The sequence below is a fragment of the Carassius gibelio genome, chromosome B16, assembly GCF_023724105.1.
Source record: "Carassius gibelio isolate Cgi1373 ecotype wild population from Czech Republic chromosome B16, carGib1.2-hapl.c, whole genome shotgun sequence".
Lineage (NCBI taxonomy): Eukaryota > Metazoa > Chordata > Actinopteri > Cypriniformes > Cyprinidae > Carassius > Carassius gibelio.
Window position 1 is genome coordinate 7,991,557 of NC_068411.1, and position 27,801 is coordinate 8,019,357.

At 40.4% G+C, this 27,801-nt stretch overlaps 1 long non-coding RNA gene and 2 pseudogenes across 1 annotated transcript; 2 read left to right on the forward strand and 1 right to left on the reverse strand.

Annotated features, from left to right (window-relative positions):
• The first annotated feature begins 4,687 nt into the window (after positions 1-4,687).
• LOC127975097 (serine/threonine-protein kinase pim-3-like) lies at positions 4,688-8,187 on the forward strand (annotated as a pseudogene).
• Positions 8,188-19,994: 11,807 nt separating this feature from the next.
• On the forward strand, positions 19,995-21,561 carry LOC127974298 (serine/threonine-protein kinase pim-3-like; annotated as a pseudogene).
• A 4,382-nt stretch (positions 21,562-25,943) lies between these two features.
• On the reverse strand, positions 25,944-27,187 carry LOC127975099 (uncharacterized). Its single transcript, XR_008157441.1, has 2 exons — positions 26,815-27,187; positions 25,944-26,392 (listed from the first exon to the last, which is right to left on the reverse strand). It is a non-coding gene; the product is annotated as an uncharacterized LOC127975099 (long non-coding RNA).
• Positions 27,188-27,801: the final 614 nt, after the last annotated feature.

Below are 27,801 nucleotides of genomic sequence, written 5' to 3' on the forward strand. Positions count from 1 at the left end.
TATCTCAGTTCCAAATATTGTAATGTAAGGACTGTTTGTCTAATGATACAAGGATTTTTCCTTTCATGATTTATTGTTATCTCTACACATTGCCTGCTTTTCTGTAACAGAGTTGACAAACAATACCATGAAGACAGGACAGACCTCAGTAAGAGTCCTCAGTGTTGATCAAGTACACATAACCCATCTAGAGATGGAATCATCTTTGAAGAAAACTTTGTAATGGATGAACTGACCAATTTCAGGCCGTCTATGTAATTTTTTTTTTTTTCCAGACTGATTTATGCCCTGCACCTGGACTAAGTATTTGAAAAGCACTTTATGTTTTATTCAGCAGGAAATGCTCAACCTCAGAAAAGGTGAGTTAGCACCCAAAAATTAAGGACCGCCAATATTGTGGAATAAAACCTTATAGTTTTGATGCCATTTGTTGTGATTCTGAGATAAACTGTTTTATGTTAGTTTGTTAAACTATTTTTTTCATGTTTAATGGGGAAATTTTTTCAGATAAAAATTAAAATTTTGCTGTGTTTTTAAATTAACATTTGGAATTGAATTAAAATAAAACAGAAAAAAAAAATGCATGAACATTCCTTTTATTTGGAAATTGAAAAAAAAACTGATATAGATTTAACTTTGAAATTACACTGAAAATGTTTTCATTCATCCAATTAAAATATGTAGGGTAATGATTTCACATCTATATTTTTTAACTGAAAAATAAATAACTTGCCTTAAACAATATTTTCTATGAAGACTATAAAAATTAATTTCTTAAGAATTTTTGTTTTGATTAAATCTTAAAACTCTCTTTTTTTTTAATTGGATGAATGAAATAAATATTCAGTGCAAGAGACCAAAAAATTAATTCTCCTCTGTCAAAGAAACCTGGGCTTCCATACCACCGCAGCAGTGCCACAAACTGACCACCTCCATGCAGGGCCGGCTCTAGGTTATTTGGTGCCCAAGGCGAGAGCGTATATATATATATATACACACACACACAAAATTTCATAATAGATGAAAAAATATAAATAAAAAGATTAGAAAGGTAGTTAGATTTTTTTTTTTAAGAATAGAATTAGAATAGTGAGTGTTAAAGTTAGAGGGTCAAATAAAGATGGAGAGATGTGTTTTAAGCCGATTCTTGAAGATGGCTAAGGACTCAGCTGCTCAGATTGAGTTGGGGAGTTCATTCCACCAGGAGGGAACATTTAATTTAAAAGTCCGTAAAAGTGACTTTGTGTTTCTTTGGGATGAACAATCAAGCCACGTTCACTTGCAGAACACAAGCTTCTAGAGGCACATAAGACTGAAGTAATGAATTTAGGTAAATGGGTGCAGAGCCAGTGGTAGTTTTGTAGGCAAACATCAATGCCTTGAATTTTATGCGAGCAGCTTTTGGAAGCCAGTGCAAATTGATAAACAGAGGTGTGACGTGTATTCTTTTTGGGTCATTAAAATTAATCTTGTTGCCGCATTCTGAATTAATTGTAAAGGTTTGATAGAATTGGCTGGAAGACCTGCTAGAGCGCATTGCAATAGTCCAGCCTGGACAGAACAAGAGCTTGAACAAGGAGTTGTGCAGCCAACACGTTCTCACTCCCAACTCGTCACATATGGACGCTTGGTCAGGACCCCTTGGCGTCACGTTTTAACTCACTGGGTATCCCTTTGGCGTTATTTTTCAACGAGCAGGGCAGTCCAATTGACTTCTATGGAACCCTGAACCCTAGCCTGAGGCGCCGAAATTTGACGCTTTGGGTAAGCACCGGCAGCCCTTTGTTTGCTGTGGATGAAAAAAAAAAAAGAAGAAGTTTGCTGTGGATGGATTGAGACTACAATAAATACGAATAGATAGGAATAGGCTACAATAAATGATCTATGCCGAGGCTGGTCAAATGGTGTCCCCCATATCATCCTTATCTGGCCACACAACTAGGTTTTAATGTTAAGAAATCCCTCGCCGTCTGATATCAAAGCGCCCTCTGAGAAATAGGGGGAGCGTTCGTCGTGCTGTTTAACAGCATTCAGCGGTGAGTTTAACAACGCTCTACTGCAGGTAGAATAGCATCCAGATGTGAGTTTACCAAAACAACGCTCAACTGCAGGTAAAACACTATTCAGAGATGAGTTTAACAACGCTCCGCGGTGCATGCAGTAAGCAGTTTAAGAAACTAGCAGTACCTCTGGTCTTACCTTATATTGATGATCGATTGTATACAATTGCCTACAAAACTACCACTGGCTCTGCACCCATTTACCTAAATTCATTACTTCAGTCTTATGTGCCTCTAGAAGCTTGCATTCTGCAAGTGAACGTGGCTTGATTGTTCATCCCAAAGAAACACAAAGTCACTTTTACGGACTTTTAAATTAAATGTTCCCTCCTGGTGGAATGAACTCCCCAACTCAATCTGAGCAGCTGAGTCCTTAGCCATCTTCAAGAATCGGCTTAAAACACATCTCTTCCATCTTTATTTGACCCTCTAACTTTAACACTCACTATTCTAATTCTATTCTTAAAAAAAAAAATCTAACTACCTTTCTAATCTTTTTATTTATATTTTTTCATCTATTATGAAATTTTGTGTGTGTGTGTATATATATATATATATACGCTCTCGCCTTGGGCACCAAATAACCTAGAGCCGGCCCTGCATGGAGGTGGTCAGTTTGTGGCACTGCTGCGGTGGTATGGAAGCCCAGGTTTCTTTGACAGAGGAGAATTAATTTTTTGGTCTCTTGCACTGAATATTTATTTCATTCATCCAATTAAAAAAAAAGAGAGTTTTAAGATTTAATCAAAACAAAAATTCTTAAGAAATTAATTTTTATAGTCTTCATAGAAAATATTGTTTAAGGCAAGTTATTTATTTTTCAGTTAAAAAATATAGATGTGAAATCATTACCCTACATATTTTAATTGGATGAATGAAAACATTTTCAGTGTAATTTCAAAGTTAAATCTATATCAGTTTTTTTTTTCAATTTCCAAATAAAAGGAATGTTCATGCATTTTTTTTTCTGTTTTATTTTAATTCAATTCCAAATGTTAATTTAAAAACACAGCAAAATTTAAATTTTTATCTGAAAAAATTTCCCCATTAAACATGAAAAAAATAGTTTAACAAACTAACATAAAACAGTTTATCTCAGAATCACAACAAATGGCATCAAAACTATAAGGTTTTATTCCACAATATTGGCGGTCCTTAATTTTTGGGTGCTAACTCACCTTTTCTGAGGTTGAGCATTTCCTGCTGAATAAAATATAAAGTGCTTTTCAAATACTTAGTCCAGGTGCAGGGCATAAATCAGTCTGGAAAAAAAAAAAAAATTACATAGACGGCCTGAAATTGGTCTCAAAGATGATTCCATCTCTAGATGGGTTATGTGAACTTGATCAACACTGAGGACTCTTACTGAGGTCTGTCCTGTCTTCATGGTATTGTTTGTCAACTCTGTTACAGAAAAGCAGGCAATGTGTAGAGATAACAATAAATCATGAAAGGAAAAATCCTTGTATCATTAGACAAACAGTCCTTACATTACAATATTTGGAACTGAGATAAAATTGGCATACCCTGCATAACTTTAAAAAAATACCTATGTCTTCGCAAAATTGTCCTCTTGGAGTAAATATTTATTTATTATTTATTTATTTTATTATTATATTCATCATCTCTAGGACTAATAGCTCACAGCGCTCTCTGCTGGTGAAAATAATCACAATCTAATCATAAATTAATCGTATGATATAATAATCATTATCTCAGTCAACATGTTTTTTTTTTCCAGCTCTTAAAAAAAGTAACTTTGTAAAGGTTTTATTTTACACATATCTCACCAGTCGGCGCACATTACGTCACGAAAGTAATGTTACATGACGTCATGCTACAGTCTGCAGCGCGAGCTCGATTGTGCGTGAATCGAATCTGAGTTGCTATAGCAACCTGTAAATTCCATCTGCAGCTATAAAAGTCTGAAGTCTTCTGTTTCTGATTGTTGTGTGTTTGAAGACGAGACTCTCGAGACACACTTTTATGTCTGAAGGAGTTCGGAGCATTTCTGAGTTTAGATTATTCTGAGGAGAGTTTTATTTCATTTATTTGTTTTTATTTGGTTTTAGGAATTTCTTCTTTTTCTTATCTATTCTTTTCTTTTCTCATTGTGAAGGAGAGATATTAAGGATATTTTCGATGGCTCACATGCGCGAAAGACAAGGTGAGTGTTTTAATTTTTCATATTTGTTGTTGGTTTGGTTTGATGTTGTATTGTTAGACTGCCCTTACATTAATAACGCTGTGCAGTTTAGCAGATTTATCTCGAACACTAGTGAAATAAGCACATATTGTACTCATTGAATATGAAAAACTGCCTTTTTTTTTTTTTAAATAAAAAAGTGTATTATGTGTCACTTCACATGATTGTTTTCATCTGGGATGTGCATTATTTTCAATAATAATCTGACCAGAGTCAATTATTCCACTTATACCTCGGTTAACAAATCTCAAGACGTTGTTGAGCTGATTTATTTGAAGAAATTCATTAAAAGCAGAAGAAAGTCAAACAGTGTGAAACAGTGAAGTGGTGCTCTCTCAGCTTTGGGTCGCTCCAGATCCACTGCTGTTTTAACCCAGATGGCTGCTGGTCAGGAGGCTGGGAGACAGTGTGGAGACCACATTCAGAAAGCACTGTCAACCCCGACCCGGCCTGGCTATATCTGTCCTGTGCCTTCTGAGTCGACTCAAAGGAAGAGGAAGAGACAGAGCTCGGAGGATGAAGATCCCAGACCCACCAAACGCTCTGCTGAAGGTCAGGCTGATTCTCAAGACATGGCTGAATTAAGTGATTTTGACATGTTCATTCACTGATGATGATTACAGGAACAGTCTTGTAGTCGCCTGTTTTCTCATTTCTTGTGATCGTGTGATTGTTGCAGATGCGTATATAAAGGGCCCAATGCTGGGTCAAGGTGGATTCGGCTCTGTGTTTGCTGGGACCCGCAGCTCTGATGGATTGCCAGTAAGACATTTTCTTTCCTCCTCGATTCATTCAAACAGCCCTCATTCACGAAACTCGTGACATAAACTGTATTTAATATGTACAGAGCTTGAGATTATTGTCATCATTAGCAGGTGTAAAATACTGTGGTTCATCTGTCTGCAGGTGGCCATCAAGTACGTGACTAAAGACGAGGAGCACGAGGACGTGGAAGTTGTAAGTTCAGTCACATGTAGGGTTTGATACACACATAAAGCCACACTCAGGCCTCTAGCGATGACTCAAGTAGAGCCCGACCGATATATCGGCCGGCCGATATTATCGGCCGATATGAGCTTATTGCATTTAAATCGGCATCGGCGTTTATAATGGCCGATGGAACATGAGAAACGGAGTCTCATGCTTTACTCATGTTATGAGTGTTGCATAGTTTACCCACCAGAGGGAGCTCTGCAGCTCCAGAGTTGACAACAGCGCCAGAAATTCACTAGCGAAGAAAGCGATAAGCCAAGCCAGCCACGGAGATTTTTTTTCTGTTTTGACGGTGAGTCTGTCGTTCTTCATGTGAAATGATTTAGTTCATACACTGTATATACAATGATGTGGTAGTTCTAGCTAACGGTCCTATCATTATCACTTATAAATATTCTGTAACATCACTTACAGCCACTAATGCATTGCTATATTAGATTAGCCACGAAGCTAATACCATGTTTATCAGTGGAAGAGTGCGAACGTTAATAAGATGTCAAACTATAACGTTATCGTTTAACTTATTCTAAATATATCTGCAGTGTTTCCCACATAATGACCGGGTAACTGTGGCAGGGGGGCAATGACTAGAAGTTATGTACAGCGTGCCTCGAAAAAACAACAGCTGTTATGTTATTGAATGAATTCATTAAAAATAGGTCATTGCACTTACATCAAATCACGATATGGACGAATATCTGTAAGTATTAAGCCGGAATAGTCTTTTTAAATATGAATCCTGCATGTTCTGCGCGTCTCTGTTAATGAATGGCGCAGAAGCGCCTCTTCATTCATTAAACACACGTAAGCGCGCATTAAGCTCGCGGTGAATTCAGCGTCCGCTGTCTCACTAAATAATCACGTGAACACATGAACAACATCCCCAGAACTGCTCTGACAGTCACTTCATGAGCATTTGACCGTTTGATTTAAGTAAAAACAGCGCCACATCACATACACAGAACTGTAAATGTACGCCAACCCGTCAAAATAAAAGTCCAGTTAAAGGCTGTTGTTCAGCAGAATGTACAAAAGCCTATCATAGACCCGATTACTAAAATATTCGATATTTACAGCCTTATGTTATTCTAACGCTAATATAGCTTCCTTTTTAGCAGGCCCCTTAAATGCTTGCTATTAACGTGATTGAAGGTGGTTCTTCTCAAAATTGACAGCGGTGTGTTCATGACACTAACGTTAACCATTCAACTTCGAGTAGGTGGGTCAGAAATGATTAACCAGAGGGGACATGTAAATAAATGTGAGCTGAACAAGCGCTTTTTTTTATTTATTTTTATTTTTTACAGATTGTTTCAAAGCAGCTTTAAAGACATAACAGGAAAATGTTGTAATATTGTTAAATAGAAGTAGGTAATAGGTAATACCTATTGGTTGACAAATAAAAAAAATATATATTTCTCATTTTTGCCTATGTAGGAGATCCCTGTTTATTATAATTCTAATTCTAATGATGACACGAGTAATGATACATGGTGATATTATTAATACACATGCTTATTCTTTCTCTGTCTCTTTCTGGCCTACAGATACCTGAAAAAGGTGAATGCTGTAGCAGCAAAGTGTGGGACTACTTCTGCAAATACTTTAACTTTAGTATTATAATTTATTTACAGAACACACACAGACTGTTAAAACCAGCTTCAACTGGAAGAAAGTAAAAGTGTTTTTTTTGACCATTAAAAAATATATACTTTTGATGTGCAATTGTTTAGTCATTGAGACTATAATCTAAGGCTTTTTTTTTTACATAATCTCTTCTGGAAAATGGTTTATACAGCCCACATACATAGAACAGGCAGATATTTTGCTATTGAATGTTGTGTAAGTGCAGTATATAGGAAATGGGTCTAATATCCAGTTTATTTTCAAAATCAAAATATCGGCTTATAAATCGGCTCTTTTCGAGTTAATATCGGCATCGGCATCGGCCCCCAAAAATCCATATCGGTCGGGCTCTACTCAAGGGTCTGCTGTCTCTGCCGCTGCAGGAAGGTCAGGGTCTGCTGCCGCTGGAGGTCGCGTTGATGACCCGAGTCAATTCAGCTCCTGTCTGTCCCAGTGTCCTGAAGCTGCTGGAGTGGTTTGACCATCCCGAACGCTACGTCATGATCCTGGAACGGCCGGATCCTTGCCAGGATCTCCACAGTTTCTGTGAGGAGAACGGCTGTCTGGATGAGAGCCAGGCCAAGAAGGTGCTGCTGCAGCTCATCGACGCTCTCAAACACTGCGAGAGCCGCGGCGTCTTCCACCGGGACGTCAAGCCACAGAACCTGCTCATTTGCACCGATACCAGCGAGATCAAGCTGCTGGACTTTGGCTGCGGACACCTCCTGAAGGACTCGCAGTATGAAGAGTTTGCAGATTGGTCAGGAGGAGATCTCTGTGGAAGTGTGTGTTTTGGACTGGAAGCGTTTGAGCTGATCTCTTGCTCTTCTGGGGTCTCTCAGGCACTCTTTCATACGCCCCTCCGGAGTGGTTTCGTTCCCACAGCTATCGTGCCGGAGCAGCCACTGCTTGGTCGCTGGGTGTGACGCTCTACAAGCTCCTGTGCGGCTCTCTACCTTTCCAAAGCGCACGGAGGGTTCGCAGACTGCGCTTCCCGAGTCACCTGTCTGCAGGCAAGAGATGGCAAACATGCAGCTGTTCACAGTCAGAAATCAGGGCCGGAGCGAGCAGAAGTTGATGTTGTGTTGCTCAAGTACTGTGTTGTATGTGACAGACTGCCGTCAGTTGATTAGATGGTGTCTTAGAGCAGCAGCGGACGAGCGTCCCAGCTTACAGGACATTGAACAGCATCCCTGGTTACGCTCCACAGGTGGCCAATCACAGCACACTCATCTCAATGACTCCGTGTTGATTGGACAGTTGGATTGTCCTGTCAGGATCAATGTAGGTAACTGTCTGTAATTGTGAACATAGTGTGAGCAGGAGTGCAGGACACAGGAGCAGCAGAGACAGCTGGACACCTGCAGTGAGGACGAGAGGACAGCAGGCGTTTCATGTGTTTTGTAATGCTGTGCTTCACTCTGGAGCGTGACTGAGGGCTCTGTGTGGATGCTGGAGGAGCTGGACACGCAGCGCCGGCTCAAACCAGAGTCCTGATGCTACAGAGATCCGCTCCAGACTGAGCCTAAACCAGCATGAAGAGACAAAAACATCAAAACCTTAGGAATTATTTAATTACTTAACTGAAACCTACAGAAAACATTTCTGTTATTTGAAATAAAATAACCTTTAACTGAATCTAAAAATCTAAATCTTAATAAAAACCATAATAGCATCTCATTGTCACAGCTTGTTAAAAATAAAGTTGATGAGAGGATCTCAATGTTGCAGAAGTCGTCAGAAGAATGCAAATCAGATTTATTTTGCGTTAGCATGAAGCTGCAGTTTCACAAAACATGAATGACACTTACGAGTGACAGTAAAATGCTGCAAATCATTTTTTCTTACGCTTGAAACACGATTTACACCTTTACAAATCTTCTCTTGTGCATGCAAATTTAATTTAAACTCACAGTCTTATGTACACTTCCACAACTCCTGCACTGCAAATATAAATATAAATATATGCAAATAAATGACTGTGTTATTTAAACTAGTTTAAAGCCAAACAGGAGAAACACTGAGCAACAAACGAGACAGCCAGAAGTCTTTTCAATCTAAACATTGCCATCATTTACCATGGTAACACTCACTGCACCATGGGATTGTGACAGAAAGGTGGGATATTCACACTGAATTCCATTAAGTAAAAAAAAAGAATGAATTTAACCTTTTAAAAGGTTGCTATTATTATTATTATTATTACAGATGCTACTGATTTTAATGAACAAAAATGTTATCTCTGCATCCTAATGTGCATTTCTAAGAGACAAAAAAGTGGTTTTATTATTAATATTATCAGGCAACCCAAACCTATTTCTTGATTTTAAACAATATCACTCATTAGAACATGCAGAAGACCAAGAAATACATTTTTCTATTTAGATATGCATTTTGTAAAGAAACATTAATGGTCGGGTTTCTACAACTTTCACTTTAGAACATAAATTTAGCTTTAAACTGGAGAAAAATAAAGATTTGACTTATATTGTGATAATTATCGATATCAACTGATATGAAAAAAAAAATTGTGAAATATCGCCCAGCTCTTAGATGAAGGTACAGAAGTGCCTTGATGCCTTCCTTGGAGTGTGTCCTCTAAAGACAGCATTTTTGAGTTTAAAGGGGGGTGAAATGCTCATTTTCACTCAATATCCTGTTAATCTTGAGTGCCTATAGAGTAGTACTGCATCCTTCATAACTCCAAAAAGTCTTTAGTTTTATTATATTTATAAGAGAAAGATAGTCTGTACCAATTTTTCCCGGAAAAACACGAGCGCCTAGAGGCGTGACGTGTGGGCGGAGCTAAAGAATCACGAGCGCCAGTAGGCTTTTGCGTTGAGAGCGTTTGGAAGCTGTGACATTACCGTGAGGAAAAAAACATCATCCAAAACAAACCATGGCTAACAGTCAGATTCAGCGTATATTTATGATCCAGAATCAGATCCAGAGGCTGAAATTTAACAAGAGCAGCATCAGCAACGACTTCTCTATGTGGTATGTACTGAAACTGTATATATTTGCTTAGCGGTTTTGGAAAATGACTAAGTTCCACTTTATGTCGTCCTTTTTTTTTTTTTTTTTTAAGCTGTACATGTGGAAAGTGCAGTTTGATGACAACATCGCATGTTGTTTACTTGATGTTCTTACACGCCGATAGCTAAGTCAAAAGGGGGGTGAAATGCTATTTCATGCATACTGAGTTTTTTACACTGTTAAAGAGTTGGATTCCCATGCTAAACATGGAAGTTGTACGTTTGAAGGAGTATTTTTGTTCCCAAAATACTCCTTCCGGTTTGTCACAAGTTTCGGAAAGTTTTTTTCGAGTATGGCTCTGTGATGTTAGATGGAGTGGAATTTCCTTATATGGGTCCTAGGGCACGTCTGCCGGAAGAGCGCGCGCTCCCATATAGCGAGGCTGAGCAGCACAGACATTTCACTTATCAGAGCGAGAGCGTCGCGAAAAGTCACAAAAGAAGTGTGTTTTTGGTTGCCAGGGCAAGACAACCCTGCACAGATTACCAAAAAAAAAAAACAGCATTAAGGGACCAATGGATGGAGTTTATTTTTTACAGAGCATCAACGGAGTTGTGCAAGTGTTTTTGTTTGTTACCTGCATTTCGAAGATGCTTGTTCACAAGGCCCAGTTTGACGACGGATTTGCGTATCGTTTATTTCTTAAGGATGATGCAATCCCAAGGAAAAAGGGTCACGATCGTGTGTTGGAACCGCAGGCGGTGAGTAAAACTGCTTCAAATATCTCTGCCTCCTTGTTAGTGCGTCCCCTCCCATGCCAGAGACCCGGGTTCGAGCCCCGCTCGGAGCGAGTCGTTGCTGCTGCTGCTTGTTCAGTTTCAGCCTCTGGATCTGATTCTGGATCATAAATAAACGGCTGAATCTGACTGTTAGCCATGGTTTGTTTTGGATGATGGGTTTTCCCTCACGGTAATGTCACAGCTTCCACATGCTCTCAACGCAAAAGCCTATAGACCCCTTTTGCGCGGACGTCACAGGTACGTCACGGCGCTAGCTGGAGGCAAAACAAACGGAAAACTGGAGGCGGCTGATACAAACCAACACAGGGTCGGCTACTCAAGGAGCTTAAAATGTCGTCTTGTTGTGTTGTTGGTTGCCAGAATCGACGGAGAACATTTTATATACATTGTTGTGGTTAATTGTGACCGGAATTTAAGAACATGGTAAGAAAGAATAAATAAAGAAAGTTTATAATTAATTTGCAGTCTTCGGAATTTTTATTTCTAGAAAATATTTACATCTTAATAATAATTTTACTGTAATGTCAGTTTTTATTTAATCTTAGGATTTATACGACCTCAGTTTATCTTTACTTTACACGCTCGGTTTCTCTATCAGGTAAGTGTAGATGTCAGGCCACTCAATCGGAGATAATCCTGTCAGATCGTCCATCCAATGAGTGATTGTGTACGGGTCGACCAATCTGGTTCCGTCCGTTAAAGTTAACTTTTTCAAATAATTATCGCGGTCCCGGACAGTGAGTGACCTTAAATATTCAGATCAGAATCAGAATCAGAAAGAGCTTTATTGCCAAGTATGCTTACGCATACAAGGAATTTGTTTTAGTGACATAAGCTTCCAGTACACAGAGACAACAACACACAGAAAAAGAAAAAAAAAAGAGATTTACAAATTGGCAAATAAATAAGTGTATAAACAATTGTGCTATAAATGATAATGGAATAGGATTGAGTGAGATGCAGGAATGTTCTAGGATGGAGGGTTAACCAATAAATATAAGGATATTGCACGTTTATAAGCATAAGTAGGGAACATTTAACTGTTCATGAGGTAGATTGCCTGGGGGAAGAAACTGTTCTTGTGCCTTGCTGTTCTGGTGTTTGCGGCTCTGAGGCGCCGGCCAGATGGCAAAAGTTCAAAGATGGGGTGACTTGGATGTGAGGGATCCAGAGTGATTTTCTGAGCCCTTTTCCTCACTCTGGATGTATACAGTTCTTGAAGGGTGGGCAGGGGAGCACCAATAATCCTTTCAGCAGTCCGAACAGTTCTCTGTAGTCTTCTGATGTCTGATTTTGTTGCTGAACCAAACCAGACAGTTATTGAAGTACAGAGGACAGACTCAAAGATGGCCGAGTAGAACTGTTTTAGCAGCTCCTGTGGCAGGTTAAACTTCCTCAGCTGGCGAAGGAAATACAACCTTTGCTGGGCCTTTTTAACAATGGAGTCAATGTGATTGTCCCACTTCAGTTCCAGAGAGATTGTGGTTCCCAGGAATCTGAATGACTCCACTGCAGTCACAGTGCTGTTCATTATGGTGAGTGGGGAAAGTGCAGGGGGGTTTCTCCTGAAGTCCACGATCATCTCCACTGTTTTGAGCGTGTTCAGCTCCAGGTTGTTAAGACTGCACCAGACAGCCAGCTGCTCAACCTCTTGTCTGTAAGCAGACTCATCACCGTCCTGAATGAGGCCGATGACTGTAGTGTCGTCTGCAGACTTTAGGAGCTTGACAGAGGGGTCTTTAGAGGTGCAGTCGTTGGTGTACTGGGAGAAGAGCAGAGGGGAGAGAACACATCCCTGAGGGGCACCAGTGTTGGTGAAGCAGCTGTTTGATGTGAATTTCCCCAGTCTCACTTACTGTTGCCTATCCGTCAGAAAGCTGGTGATCCACTGACAGATAGAGCTAGGAACAGAGAGCTGGGTCAGTTTGGTCTGAAGGGCTGTTGGGATGATGGTGTTGAATGCCGAACTAAAGTCCACAAATAGGATCCTCACATAAGTCCCTGTTTTGTCCAGATGTTGCAGGATGAAGTGCAATCCATGGGATGGGGATGATGGTGGAGCGTTTGAAGCAGGAAGGCACTTCACACAACTCCAGGGATCTGTTGAAGATCTGTAAAAAGATGGGGGCCAGCTGGTCAGCACAGATTTTCAGACAGGCTGGTGTAACACCATCTGGGCCTGGTGCTTTTCTCCTTTTGTTCTTCTTGAAGACCTGGCGCACATCATCTTCACAGATTTGAAGAGCAGGAGGTGTGGAGGGTGGGATTGCAAGATGTGTTAATGGTTGTGCAGGGAGATGGTCAGAATGGGTGATGGGGATTTCAAATCTGCAATAAAACTCATTCAGGTCGTTAGCAAGTCGTTGATTAGCCTCTGTGCAAGGGGATGGTGTCTTGTAGTTTGTGATGGCTCTTAGACCTCTCCACACTGAAGTTGAGTCGTTGGAAGTAAACTGGTCTTCCAACTTTTTAGCGTAGGTCTTTTTAGCCGCTCTGATCTCTTTGTTCAGTGTGTTCCTGGCCTGATTGTACAAGACCCTGTCCCCATTTCTGTAGGTATCCTCTTTGGCCTGACGAAGATGTCTTAGTTTTACTGTAAACCATGGCTTATCATTGTTGAATGTTAAATAAGTCCTGGTAGGAATGCATATATCCTCACAGAAACTAATATAGGATGTTACAGTCTCTGTGAGTTCGTCCAGATCGGTGGTAGCAGCTTCAAAAACACTCCAATCAGTGAGGTCAAAACAAGATTGTAAATCCTGCTCTGTTTCACTGGTCCATCTCTTCACAGTCCTTACTACAGGCTTAGCAGATTTAAGTTTTTGCTTGTAGGACGGTATAAGATGAACCAGACAGTGATCGGAACGTCCCAAAGCTGCTCGTGGAACAGAGTGATATGCATCCTTTATTGTGGTGTAACAGTGATCCAATATATTACTGTCTCTGGTGGGACATGTAACATGCTGTCTGTATTTTGGCAGTTCACGGGAAAGATTGGCTTTGTTAAAGTCCCCAAGAATGATTAAAACAGAGTCCGGGTGATGTTGTTCTGTCTCTGTGATCTGATCAGCAAGTTTCTGTAAAACAGGAAAAACGAACAAAAACAGCACAAACACTGGAGAGCCAAGCACTGAAGCAGCCATCTGCGGCGCCATCGAGTAAAGCAGATATATTCCGATTTTCTCCAGCCACTGTTAAAAAAACAAGCTAAGAAAACTCACTAGCTACCGTTTGTTCAAGTGTTGAGGGGAATCTTTTTGCCTCCAGCTAAGCCCCGCCCACACAAATACGTCACCTTGTTTACCAACTGTAAAAGGGTCTATTCGCACTCGTGATTCTTTAGCTCCGCCCACACGTCACGCCTCCAGTCGGTCGTGTTTTTCCGGGAAAAATCGGTACAGGCTATCTTTCTCTTATGAATATAATAAAACTAAAGACTTTTTGGATTTATGAAGGATGCAGTACTACTCTATATGTACTCAAGATTAACAGGATATTGAGTGAAAACGAGCATTTCACCCCCCCTTTAACAACAGAGATATTTTAAGCAGTTTTACTCACCGCCTGTGGTTCCAACACACGATCGTGACCCTTTTTCGTTGGGACTGCATCATCCTTAAGGAATAAACGATATGCAAATACTGTGTCAAACTGGGCCTTGTTTGTAAAACAAGCATCTTCGAAATGCAGGGAACAAACAAAAACACTAACACAACTCCGTTGATGCTCTGTAAAAATAAACTCCATCCACTGGTCCCTTAATGCTGTTTCTCTTTTGGTAATCTGTGCAGGGTTGTCTTGCCCTGGCAACCAAAAACACACTTCTTTTGTGACATTTCGCGACGCTCTCGCTCTTATCAGTGAATCGCTCTGTTTTGCTATCAGTGCTCTGCTCTACGGGAGCTCGCGCTCTTCTGGGAGACGTGCCTCAGGACCCATATAAGGAAATTCCACTCCATCTAACGTCACACAGAGCCATGCTCGAAAAAAATGTTCCCAAACTTGTGACAAACCGGTAGATGTATTTTTGGAACAAAAATACTCCTTCAAACTTACAACTTAATTTTTGAAACTTTGTCCATGTTTAGCATGGGAATCCAACTCTTTAACAGTGTTAAAAACACCCCCCCCCCCCCCCTTTAAGAATGTAGCGGAAATTTCAATGGTTCGGCTCTGGGGGTGATCTCTGTGAATCCGTCAATCAGGCGAGTACATCGAGAACCATCGAACCAGTGTCTATGAGTGTTTTTATAGTCTATGATTTTACCTGATCTCGGATCAGTTTCATCTATTTTTAGACATTTAAATGAGACATCTGAGAAATTAAAAGGATGAGAAGTAGTTAATAGTCTCTAACTGGCCTCTTTATAAACAAATAAAGCAAGCCCTGCTAATGAATATAAAACATTTTTAAAACCACATACTATACAGGCACTTCATATTGGTATTTTATTATTTTTATTGCATTTAATGTATTTAACTTTCAATAAAATGTGCTTATGAAGCGGTGTAAGCATGGTTTAGCCTGAAGTGTTTTATTTGTTTGCATGTACACAGTTTTGACCAGCAGGCGTCACTAGCGATCAGTAGGCACTTCGAAACCAGTGATGCCAAGTCCGCTTGTTATACACAGACGGCAAGGAAGTCGACCGGAAGTTGAAGTCGGCTGCGTGCCGCCACCTTGTAGCAAAACGTCTGAGGCGTTTAAAGACTCCGTTTGTCCATTATTTATTTCTAAAGATACACGATAATGTATAAAGTGCTCCATTACCTTCTTTGTTACATTATGGCCCTGTAGAAACAGTTTTTGTAAAAATAGGCTAACGATTGCGTCATAACCACTCGACTCTCTGTCGCATTACCGTACAGACAGGAGGAGAAGCTCGCAGGCAATTAACTTAATATGGCGTACTGGCGTTACATTTTAAAATACTATACAAAATAATTAATCAGAATACTTACTCCTGCTCACTCACGCCAAAGAACTCCCCGCTCAAGCTCGCCGTTTCTTCAAGATTAACGATGGCAGTTTGAGTCTGCGCATCAGAAACGGAAGTGCTTAAAAATGGGGGAGGTGCTTGTTTCTAATGTGTAGTTACTTATTTGGGCTTGTTTCCAGCTCCATAATAAGTTATGAAGCAGATAGTTTCTATATGTTATTTAAACGTAGTTCTAGCCTGTTCTCTCTGTCCCTCCCTTTTCCCCATACACACAGGAGACAGCAGAGTTTTTTCCCACCCACGTCCTGCTTCTAATTGGCTCTGACCTAGTACTAGCCAATCAGAGGCAGAGCATTTTCTGGTTAGGAAAATGTCAGTCAGTGAGTGACGTAAACTTTAAATTAAACATGAAGGAAAGCGCATGCGTCAAACTCGCTACGTTTCATTGTGTTTAATCCTGAAGCGCGTCCACGGCAGGATTTCATCCAACAAGATAAACATCGGGCCACGCCGCTAGCGAGAACGCGGCAGCTGTGTGAGCCGTCATAAACTGGCCATCTTTGCCAGCCTCTTGTGCCGTCTCTCAAACTCTGAAGACTGAATTGTGCAGAGTGTCTGAGGGGGAGCTCAAATGATTGATCAGTTCAATGACGCTCGAGGTGCCTTTGCTGCAAGACAGTCAATGTTAGAGCGTGGGGGTTGAGAACGAGAGACTTTTCGTTAAGAACCGCCATAAGAGAAGTAAATTTGCCGAAATTAGACATGACTCGATACGCCTTCGACGAGACTTAGGCCGCGGCCGAGTTCGGCGTGATCCGTTCGGCTAGAGAGGTAGTCAACACGGCATCACTGTATAATAGCAGTCATGTCACTGACATGGCGGCGTTCGTGACATGTGTTGATTAAGGTTGCTGCCAGGACCTCAAAAACTCTTGGTGGAGGTCCGTGAGAAGGGTAGCGGCTCATGGGGGCGGGGGGGCGGGGGGGGTGGGGGGTTGGGGGTGGCGATAGTTTATCCACCACGCAGATAGCCAAATAAATAGCTCACTGAGGAAGGGGAGGCGCGTTTCTCCTGTCCACTCGGAGGGAGAGAACCGCGTATGCCGGCCAGAGCCTACTCTGAGTTCGAAGCCGCAGTTAGACAAACATAGTAGAAAAAGCAAATCTGCTCTGATTAACACGCTCGAGTGGGGGAGAGCGAGCAAGTGGAAAAACTCCAGTGCATCACTGTATTCATAGTCAAGCCGCACATATCGTCCCAAACAACACTTCGTGCGGGGCCTCGGCGACCACAGAAGCGAACGGTGGGGGTTAGACACGAGGCGACTTAAGAAATACACTACAGAGGGCGGATATCTTTATTTTTTTTTTTAAAAATTTTACCATAGCCGTAGGCTATCACAGAGAGAACATGTAGAGAGGCTGCTAACAAATCTCTCATGAGTGCCTCTTTGTGATAAACCCATTATACGGCTCTTACCTTTCGTTGACTTATCGCGGAGGAGTTAAACACTGCTCGTAGAAACCGCTGGAGAACGCGAGATGATTCTTAGGGCACAGATGATTCGATTCCCTGAAGGAATGAAATCTGAGCGAAATGGCGCACGGCACCCAGGTATACGATTCGTGCGCATGCGTAGAGCGGTGACAAGCGCCATTTGTCCAATAGGTTTGGCGGGATTGTATAGGGCTTCAGACATTCGTCACACCGAAGGTGTTCCCATAGTGGTGACGTCACCGCAGCATTGAAGTGACCTATGAAAGGGAACTTGAACATCTCCACAAGCTGTGAGGAGTCTACAGTAGCAAAGACTTTTTCAATTAGGCCTATTGTTTATGCTTTTGGATCTGAATCTTTTCTATCAATAATCAGGCTTAATATTTTGTATTTTAGGTTCATTTTGATCACAAAGTATGCGCTGCCTGCAAATGTAATTGTGCAAGTGTAATTTGTTTATTATTTCTCATAATATTAATATCGGAGCTGTGAAAGTATAAGTTTCAGCAGGGGTGGTTCTAGGGTGAGTGGAGATCCTGCGCTTAGCCCAGAAAAATACATGAATGTGACTTTTTATTTTAATAAATCAGAAAGATTTACCTTGTTTAAAATATACAAAAACAATAAAAACAAAAAAACAAATTTAAAACATTTTATTTAAAGTTTATCTCTTGTATCCTGACACATATGCTGATGTTGTGTCTCTATCTCACTTTTTTTTTTGTCTCTGTCTCTGTTTTATTTTATTTTCCAATCAAGCCTGTGACTGGCTACACTCGTCCTGGTAGAACAGGGATAAGAAGCAAACATTAAGCAGTGCACTGACATACTCTTACTCTACAAAGATATCTGGTCAAAGGACTTTATCTCTGTGTTTATGTACACTTAAAGCCAAGTATAATTATAAACGCAGGGCTCTATACACTTATATTTTTGAAGGAGCACTTATACAGCACTTACAAATTGCATAAATAATTTTATGAGGCTAATGTATCAAATATAAAATTTGGAATACAGAAATATGAAATTATGAAAAAAAAAAAATTAGAATGGTACTTTGCCACTAGGTGGCGGCATGCCACTGCCTTAATGAGTGAGACAGTGAGTCGGTCAGTCATTTAATCAATGGATTCGTTAGAAACGGATGATTCATTCAGAAAAAGTGTGTGTGCGTGTGTGTGTCTGTGTGTGTCCTAAAGACTGTGCTGCGCAACCGTTAACTGTTAGATGTTCAAAATGTAACGTTAAATCAGACTCAATTTAAAACCTAAAAATAAATATAATACTATGATTAAAAGTTACAGATACCTGAAGCTGATGTATCTTGGTGTTCAAGTGTTTTGGCTGGGGGGGGGGGGGTGTTACTTCCTTATTTGAAGAAGAAGAAGATTAATTTTGAAATATCCATTTTAATTTTCAAATAAATTGATCTAGTAAAATACTACACGCCATCAAACCGCCTGGCTCCAAAAGATCTCATTTCATTGGCTGGATCGTACAGACGCTCATCGCTGGTTGGCCAGTTTACATGTCAGTCATAAGCACTAGACTCGGGTTTGAATGACAACGCGTAACTTACTTGGGTAAATTTACAGAAACTGTGGACGTGAGAGTCGAGAGATATTTATTTAAATTCTAATATACATTACTTTATTGTGCATGAAAACTCATTGATGGCATGGTGGTAATAAAAATATTCGGGGCTTTACTGAAAACATTCGGGGCTCCAGCCCCCTTAGCCCACCCCTAACGCCGCCCCTGAGTTTCAGGATGTTTAATATTTTTTGCAAATCAATCCTGTTACATTATCATGCTTTTTTTATACAGTGCACACAAACAACTATGTTTTAACATGTTTAGTTAGTGTGTGTCTACCCTGAAATCAATGACGTGTCTCTCTTGATAACTGATGATGATGATGATGATGATGATGATTCGTTGTTCATAATCTCTAGGACTAGCTCACAGCGCTCTCTGCTGGTGAAAATAATCACAATCTAATCATAAATTAATCGTATGATATAATAATCATTATCTCAGTGAACATATTTTTTTCCAGCTCTTAAAAAAGCAACTTTGTAAAGGTTTTATTTTACAGATATCTCACCAGTCGGCGCACATTACGTCACGAAAGTAACGTTACACGACGTCATGCTACAGTCTGCAGCGCGAGCTCGATTGTGCGTGAATCGAATCTGAGTTGCTATAGCAACCTGTAAATTCCATCTGCAGCTATAAAAGTCTGAAGTCTTCTGTTTCTGATTGTTGTGTGTTTGAAGACGAGACTCTCGAGACACACTTTTATGTCTGAAGGAGTTCGGAGCATTTCTGAGTTTAGATTATTCTGAGGAGAGTTTTATTTGATTTATTTGGTTTTATTTGGTTTCAGGTGTTTTTTCTTTTTCTTATCTATTCTTTTCTTTTCTCATTGTGAAGGAGAGATATTAAGGATATTTTCGATGGCTCACATGGGCGAAAGACAAGGTGAGTGTTTAAATTTTTCACATTTGTTTGTTTGGTTTGAAGTTGTATTGTTAGATTACCCTTACATTAATAACGTTGTGCAGTTTAGCAGATTTATCTCGAACACTAGTGAAACAAGCACATATTGTACATTTTTTATAAAAAGTGTATTATGTGTCACTTCACATGATTGTTTTCATCTGGGATGTGCATTATTTTCAATAATAATCTGACCAGAGTCGATTATTCCACTTATACCTCGGTTAACAAACCTCAAGACATTGTTGAGCTGATTTATTTGAAGAAATTCATTAAAAGCAGAAGAAAGTCACACAGTGTGAAACAGTGAAGTGGTGCTCTCTCAGCTTTGGGTCGCTCCAGATCCACTGCTGTTTTAACCCAGATGGCTGCTGGTCAGGAGGCTGGGAGACAGTGTGGAGACCACATTCAGAAAGCACTGTCAACCCCGACCCGGCCTGGCTATATCTGTCCTGTGCCTTCTGAGTCGACTCAAAGGAAGAGGAAGAGACAGAGCTCGGAGGATGAAGATCCCAGACCCACCAAACGCTCTGCTGAAGGTCAGGCTGATTCTCAAGACATGGCTGAATTAAGTGATTTGCCATTGACATGTTCATTCACTGATGATGATTACAGGAACAGTCTTGTAGTCGCCTGTTTTCTCATTTCTTGTGATCGTGTGATTGTTGCAGATGCGTATATAAAGGGCCCAATGCTGGGTCAAGGTGGATTCGGCTCTGTGTTTGCTGGGACCCGCAGCTCTGATGGATTGCCAGTAAGACATTTTCTTTCCTCCTCGATTCATTCAAACAGCCCTCATTCACGACACTCGTGACATAAACTGTATTTAATCTGTACGGAGCTTGAGATTATTGTCATCATTAGCAGGTGTAAAATACTGTGGTTCATCTGTCTGCAGGTGGCCATCAAGTACGTGACTAAAGACGAGGAGCACGAGGACGTGGAAGTTGTAAGTTCAGTCACATGTAGGGTTTGATACACACATAAAGCCACACTCAGGCCTCTAGCGATGACTCAAGGGTCTGCTGTCTCTGCCGCTGCAGGAAGGTCAGGGTCTGCTGCCGCTGGAGGTCGCGTTGATGACCCGAGTCAATTCAGCTCCTGTCTGTCCCAGTGTCCTGAAGCTGCTGGAGTGGTTTGACCATCCCGAACGCTACGTCATGATCCTGGAACGGCCGGATCCTTGCCAGGATCTCCACAGTTTCTGTGAGGAGAACGGCTGTCTGGATGAGAGCCAGGCCAAGAAGGTGCTGCTGCAGCTCATCGACGCTCTCAAACACTGCGAGAGCCGCGGCGTCTTCCACCGGGACGTCAAGCCACAGAACCTGCTCATTTGCACCGATACCAGCGAGATCAAGCTGCTGGACTTTGGCTGCGGACACCTCCTGAAGGACTCGCAGTATGAAGAGTTTGCAGGTTGGTCAGGAGGAGATCTCTGTGGAAGTGTGTGTTTTGGACTGGAAGCGTTTGATCTCTTGCTCTTCTGGGGTCTCTCAGGCACTCTTTCATACGCCCCTCCGGAGTGGTTTCGTTCCCACAGCTATCGTGCCGGAGCAGCCACTGCTTGGTCGCTGGGTGTGACGCTCTACAAGCTCCTGTGCGGCTCTCTACCTTTCCAAAGCGCACGGAGGGTTCGCAGACTGCGCTTCCCGAGTCACCTGTCTGCAGGCAAGAGATGGCAAACATGCAGCTGTTCACAGTCAGAAATCAGGGCCGGAGCGAGCAGAAGTTGATGTTGTGTTGCTCAAGTACTGTGTTGTATGTGACAGACTGCCGTCAGTTGATTAGATGGTGTCTTAGAGCAGCAGCGGACGAGCGTCCCAGCTTACAGGACATTGAACAGCATCCCTGGTTATGCTCCACAGGTGGCCAATCACAGCACACTCATCTCAATGACTCCGTGTTGATTGGACAGTTGGATTGTCCTGTCAGGATCAATGTAGGTAACTGTCTGTAATTGTGAACATAGTGTGAGCAGGAGTGCAGGACACAGGAGCAGCAGAGACAGCTGGACACCTGCAGTGAGGACGAGTGGACAGCAGGCGTTTCATGTGTTTTGTAATGCTGTGCTTCACTCTGGAGCGTGACTGAGGGCTCTGTGTGGATGCTGGAGGAGCTGGACACGCAGCGCCGGCTCAAACCAGAGTCCTGATGCTACAGAGATCCGCTCCAGACTGAGCCTAAACCAGCATGAAGAGACAAAAACATCAAAACCTTAGGAATTATTTAATTACTTAACTGAAACCTACAGAAAACATTTCTGTTATTTGAAATAAAATAACCTTTAACTGAATCTAAAAATCTAAATCTTAATCAAAACCATAATAGCATCTCATTGTCACAGCTTGTTAAAAATAAAGTTGATGAGAGGATCTCAATGTTGCAGAAGTCGTCAGAAGAATGCAGATCAGATTTATTTTGCGTTAGCATGAAGCTGCAGTTTCACAAAACATGAATTACACTTACGAGTGACAGTAAAATGCGGCAAATAATTTTTTCTTACGCTTGAAACACGATTTACACCTTTACAAATCTTCTCTTGTGCATGCAAATTTAATTTAAACTCACAGTCTTATGTACACTTCCACAACTCCTGCCCTGCAAATATAAATATAAATATATGCAAATACTGTAGTCATTGCTTTACCTTCATAAATGACTGTGTTATTTAAACTAGTTTAAAGCCAAACAGGAGAAACACTGAGCAACAAACGAGACAGCCAGAAGGCTTTTCAATCTAAACATTGCCATCATTTACCATGTTAACACTCACTGCACCATGGGATTGTGACAGAAAGGTGGGATATTCACACTGAATTCCATTAAGTAAAAAAAAAAAAGAAAAAAAAGAATGAATTTAACCTTTTAAAAGGTTGCTATTATTATTATTATTATTATTATTACAGATGCTACTGATTTTGATGAACAAAAATGTTATCTCTGCATCCTAATGTGCATTTCTAATAGACAAAAAAGTGGTTTTATTATTAATATTATCAGGCAACCCAAACCTATTTCTTGATTTTAAACAATATCACTCATTAGAACATGCAGAAGACCAAGAAATACATTTTTCTATTTAGATATGTATTTTGTAAAGAAACAATAATGGTCTGGTTTCTACAACTTTCACTTTAGAACATAAATGTAGCTTTAAACTGGAGAAAAATAAAGATTTGACTTATATTGAGATAATTATTGATATCAACTGATATGAAAAAAAAAAATCGTGAATTTTTTTTTTTTGGCCATATCGCCCAGCTCTTAGATGAAGATACAGAAGTGCCTTGATGCCTTCCTTGGAGTGTGTCCTCTAAAGACAGCATTTTTGAGTTTAAAGGGGGGGGGGGGGGGTGAAATGCTCGTTTTCACTCAATATCCTGTTAATCTTGAGTGCCTATAGAGTAGTACTGCATCCTTCATAACTCCAAAAAGTCTTTATTCATAAGAGAAAGATAGTCTGTACCGATTTTTCCCGGAAAAACACGAGCGCCTGGAGGCGTGACGTGTGGGCGGAGCTAAAGAATCACGAGCGCCAGTAGGCTTTTGTGTTGAGAGCGTTTGGAAGCTGTGACATTACCGTGAGGGAAAAACCATCATCCAAAACAAACCATGGCTAACAGTCAGATTCAGCCGTTTATTTATGATCCAGAATCAGATCCAGAGGCTGAAATTTAACAAGAGCAGCATCAGCAATGACGTCTCTATGTGGTATGTACTGAAACTGTATTTATTTGCTTAGCGGTTTTGGAAAATGACTAAGTTCCACTTTATGTCGTCTTTTTTTGTACATGTGGAAAGTGCAGTTTGATGACAACATCGCATGTTGTTTACTTGATGTGCTTACGCGCCGATAGCTAAGTTAACAACACAGAGATATTTGAAGCAGTTTTACTCACCGCCTGCGGTTCCAACACACGATCGTGACCCTTTTTCGTTGGGACTGCATTATCCTTAAGGAATAAACGATGTGCAAATCCGGCGTCAAACTGGGCCTTGTTTGTAAAACAAGCATCTTCGAAATGCAGGAAACAAACACAAACACTTACACAACTCCGTTGATGCTCTGTAAAAATAAACTCCATCCACTGGTCCCTTAATGCTGTTTTTTTTTGGTAATCTGTGCAGGGTTGTCTTGCCCTGGCAACCAAAAACACACTTCTTTTGTGACATTTTGCGACGCTCTCGCTCTGATCAGTGAATCGCTCTGTTTTGCTCTCTGTGCTCTGCTATACGGGAGCGCGCTCTTCCGGCAGAAGTGCCTCAGGACCCATATAAGGAAATTCCACTCCATCTAACATCACAGAGCCATACTCGAAAAAAACTTTCCGAAACTTGTGACAAACCGGTAGATGTATTTTTGGAACAAAAATACTCCTTCAAACGTACAACTTAATTTTTGAAACTTTGTCCATGTTTAGCATGGGAATCCAACTCTTTAACAGTGTAAAAAACACCCCCCCTTTAAGAATGTAGCCGAAATTTCAATGGTTCGGCTCTGGGGGTGATCTCTGTGAATCCGTCAATCAGGCAAGTACATTGAGAACCACTGAACCAGTGTCTATGAGTGTTTTTATAGTCTATGAGTTTACCTGATCTCGGATCAGTTTCATCAATTTTTTGACATTTTAATGAGACATCTGAGAAATTAAAAGGATGTGAAGTAGTTAATAGTCTCTAACTGGCCTCTTTATAAACATATAAAGCAAGCCCTGCTAATGAATATAAAACATTTTTAAAACTACATACTATACAGGCATTTCATATTTAATGGTATTTTATTATTTTTATTGCATTTAATGTATTTAACTTTCAATAAAATGTGCTTATGAAGCGGTGTAAGCATGGTTTAGCCTGAAGTGTTTTATTTGTTTGCATGTACACAGTTTTGACCAGCAGGCGTCACTAGCGATCAGTAGGCGTTTCAAAACCAGTGATGCCAAGTCTGCTTTTTATTCACCTTATTCCGCCCCACCCACTTTTAATACTTCGCATTTCCGCATTTTGTCATCCGACTTCCGCTAAACCGATACGGCACGTCCGGTTACTAGTTTAGTAGTTGTACGATTTTTTATAGTTTGCTATAACTGTGGAGAAATGACAAAGAACGTTATTTTATAAATTGGGAGCACGATGAAAACGTCTTACGACGATCAAATGGTCTCAAATTGTCCCATCCATCGTCGCTGTTAACGTGGGTAATGTTAGACGATATGAAGAAGTGGTCAGAGTTAACCTATATATTTAACTGCCCTGTCAGGAGGAGTTGATGGAGCAGCAAGGAAAAATGATTTAAAAAAAAAAATGTACCGAGGCTTACCAGTATTTACATAGTGAGACAGTTGGTCGTGTACTGTTACACAGCGAGGGTTTTTTCGTCTTTTTAAAATTGAACGTGCAACCAGCCAGTCGAGCAGTCTAACCTCTCAGCATGGTGCTGGTTAGTTTGTGTGTGTGTGTGTGTGTGTGTGTGTGTGTGTGTGTGTGTGTGTGTGTGATGTTAATATACACGAAGTTATAAATGTTTAAAAGTATAATAACGTGTTTGATGACCATCATCAGACTAAGTATTTTGTCTAATAACTTAATTGCACAGTGGAGTAAGGTAAGTGAACGTTTATCAATTACACATTAGAAAAGGAGGAGGCTGGAACTTGGAAGTGAAAAACGCCTTATATCCAGGTATGCATAATTATTAGGCAGATTTTATTTTACAGATAAAACAAGCCAAAAAAAGATTATATATCACTTATAAAAGATTAAATGCAAAATTAATAGTTAAGATTGGTTTGGAATTGGTAAATTTTACCAAAAAAATATGATCAGAAAATCAGCTTGCCTCTTAATTCTGCGGTGTATATGCAAAAGGTAAGGTAAAGGTAAGATTTGGTAGGTGTACGTCAAGTCTAATCAATGAATAATGTAAACGTCAAGTGTAATAATAATGAATGATTCTGAAATAAGACAACTGTGAAATCTTTGAAATGTATTTTAGGTTTGCCATGTTCTGTACAGGGCTGAGGACCTGTAAGCTGCTCATCTGGGTTCCATCACAGCAAGTTACATGTGCCACACAATCAGCAATTCTGTGCCAAGACTGTAGCTAGACTACAAACCTTTTATTTTAAGTGTATGCTTCCTCGCGTCAGATGAGTTTCAGACAGGCTACCTGCTGCTTTCAACAAGATAGTTGCAGCTTTGTAAATAAGCAGGAATGAGAATAATTAGGTTAAGGATAGGATATTAGGTAATGGGGGTGGGGTGTAGAGGGTGTGGGTGAAGAACTATATCAAATAAGTTGTTTTAAATCAGTTGTGTTAAACAAGAGACAGACTGTGATTTGTTTTTTAGAACATGGATCATTTAATATAAGTTGTATAAAATCATTTGTGATGTATTGATCAGTGTTTGTTGTTTTCAGGAAGCAAGAGACACCTTCTACTGACCATCCTATAAAATTTCAACATTTAATTTCCATATGTAATAAACCAAGATGGAATTAACTTGCAAACTTGACATGAGTTATTCCTTCAAATCAGAGATTAAAGATGAAAAAAATATCAAATTAAGATAAATAAATAAAAACTATTTACAGCAGGTAATGTCAGGTGACACTGTAAAGGTTCATAATAACTATTACAGCAGGTAACTTTTGGTGACTTTGTAAAGGTTCATAAAAAATAACTATCACAGCAGGTAACTTCTGGTGACTTTCAGCAAGATCAGGGGCATGTGGATCTGATCACCCTCACAGCTGTCCACTGCATCACTGGCGGTCATCGATACATCTGTGGAAATAATTAAACATTTTTACATTAGAACTTACAATATATCATGAAAATTAATATATTATGTGACCCGAACTTAGAACTGTGTGTGTGTGTGTGAGAGAGAGATGCATTAGAGACAAAACAGTATACACACTCTTAACTGTAGTGTTCAAACGTAGGTCAGTATCTGAATGAGAAATGAGGCTAGCTGGCCTGCTATCACCTGCAATCTCTGTAGCAGGAATAATGTGAGCTATTGTAATGTACTATAATATCTTGTACTACCCTAAATATTAAATAAATGGGTGGACAATGGTCATCATGGAACATTCGTTGTACTTTGTTAACTGCCTGTTACTGATCATAAATGTATTCATAGAACGGACTTCATAAATCTAACGTTAGGCGAGCAAACACATAGCTAGTTAAGGTTAGCTTACCCGAATCTGATAACCTTTCCATCCCCCGGCGTGACCTCTTTAACGGGACATCGTAGTCGAGCCATTTCTCGGGGTAAAAGTGTTCGTCAGTCGCCTTCCCGTCCATGAAATGCTACGAACACACATAAGAGCGCTTGGGTGGGCGCTTCAAATTTAGCGCCTTCATCCATTTCCTCAGTTGCTTCTCTTCTTTAGGTGGTGGGTGTAAATTGTAAAGTGCACCACAGCACTCCGACCGCGTCACAATGTGTTCGCTACATCGTTGGTGCAATTATTTTTTTAATACAATTGTTATGCAGCCCCTAACTGAGCATATATCATACTTCTGTTCGTTCTGCGTTCTGTTATCTAGCCAGCCACTAGCTTAGGTACGTTACATCCAGTCCCTCAGCCGGAAGTAAGATGACTAAACGAGCGCAATGGCGGCACCGTTGTTGCCATGGAAAATAAGGTGATACAGGCGGCAAGGAACTCGACCGGAAGTTGAAGTCGGCCGCGTGCCGCCATCTTGTAGCAGAACTTCACTTGCGTTAGCATTCCCATTGACTCCCATTCATTTTGGCGTCACTTTGACAGCGAATAACTTTACATCTGAGGCGTTTAAAGACTCCGTTTGTCCATTATTTATTTCTAAAGATACAAGACAATGTATAAAGTGCTCCATTACCTTCTTTGTTACATTATGGCCCCGTAGAAACAGTTTTTGTAAAAATAGGCTTACGATTGCGTCATAACCACTCGACTCTCTGTCGCGTTACCATACCAAGGGGCAAGGAACTCGACCGGAAGTTGAAGTCGGGTGGGGGCTGCCATCTTTTAGCAGAACTTCACTTTTTTTTTTTTTTTTTTTTTTTTTTTTATTGCAGTTTTAGAACAAGAACATACAAGGGCAATAACGTATCAATTACATCAAAATATAAACAATAATAAATGAAACAATAAAATACATAAATAAATACAAATTATTCAAAAACAAGATTTAGGGCT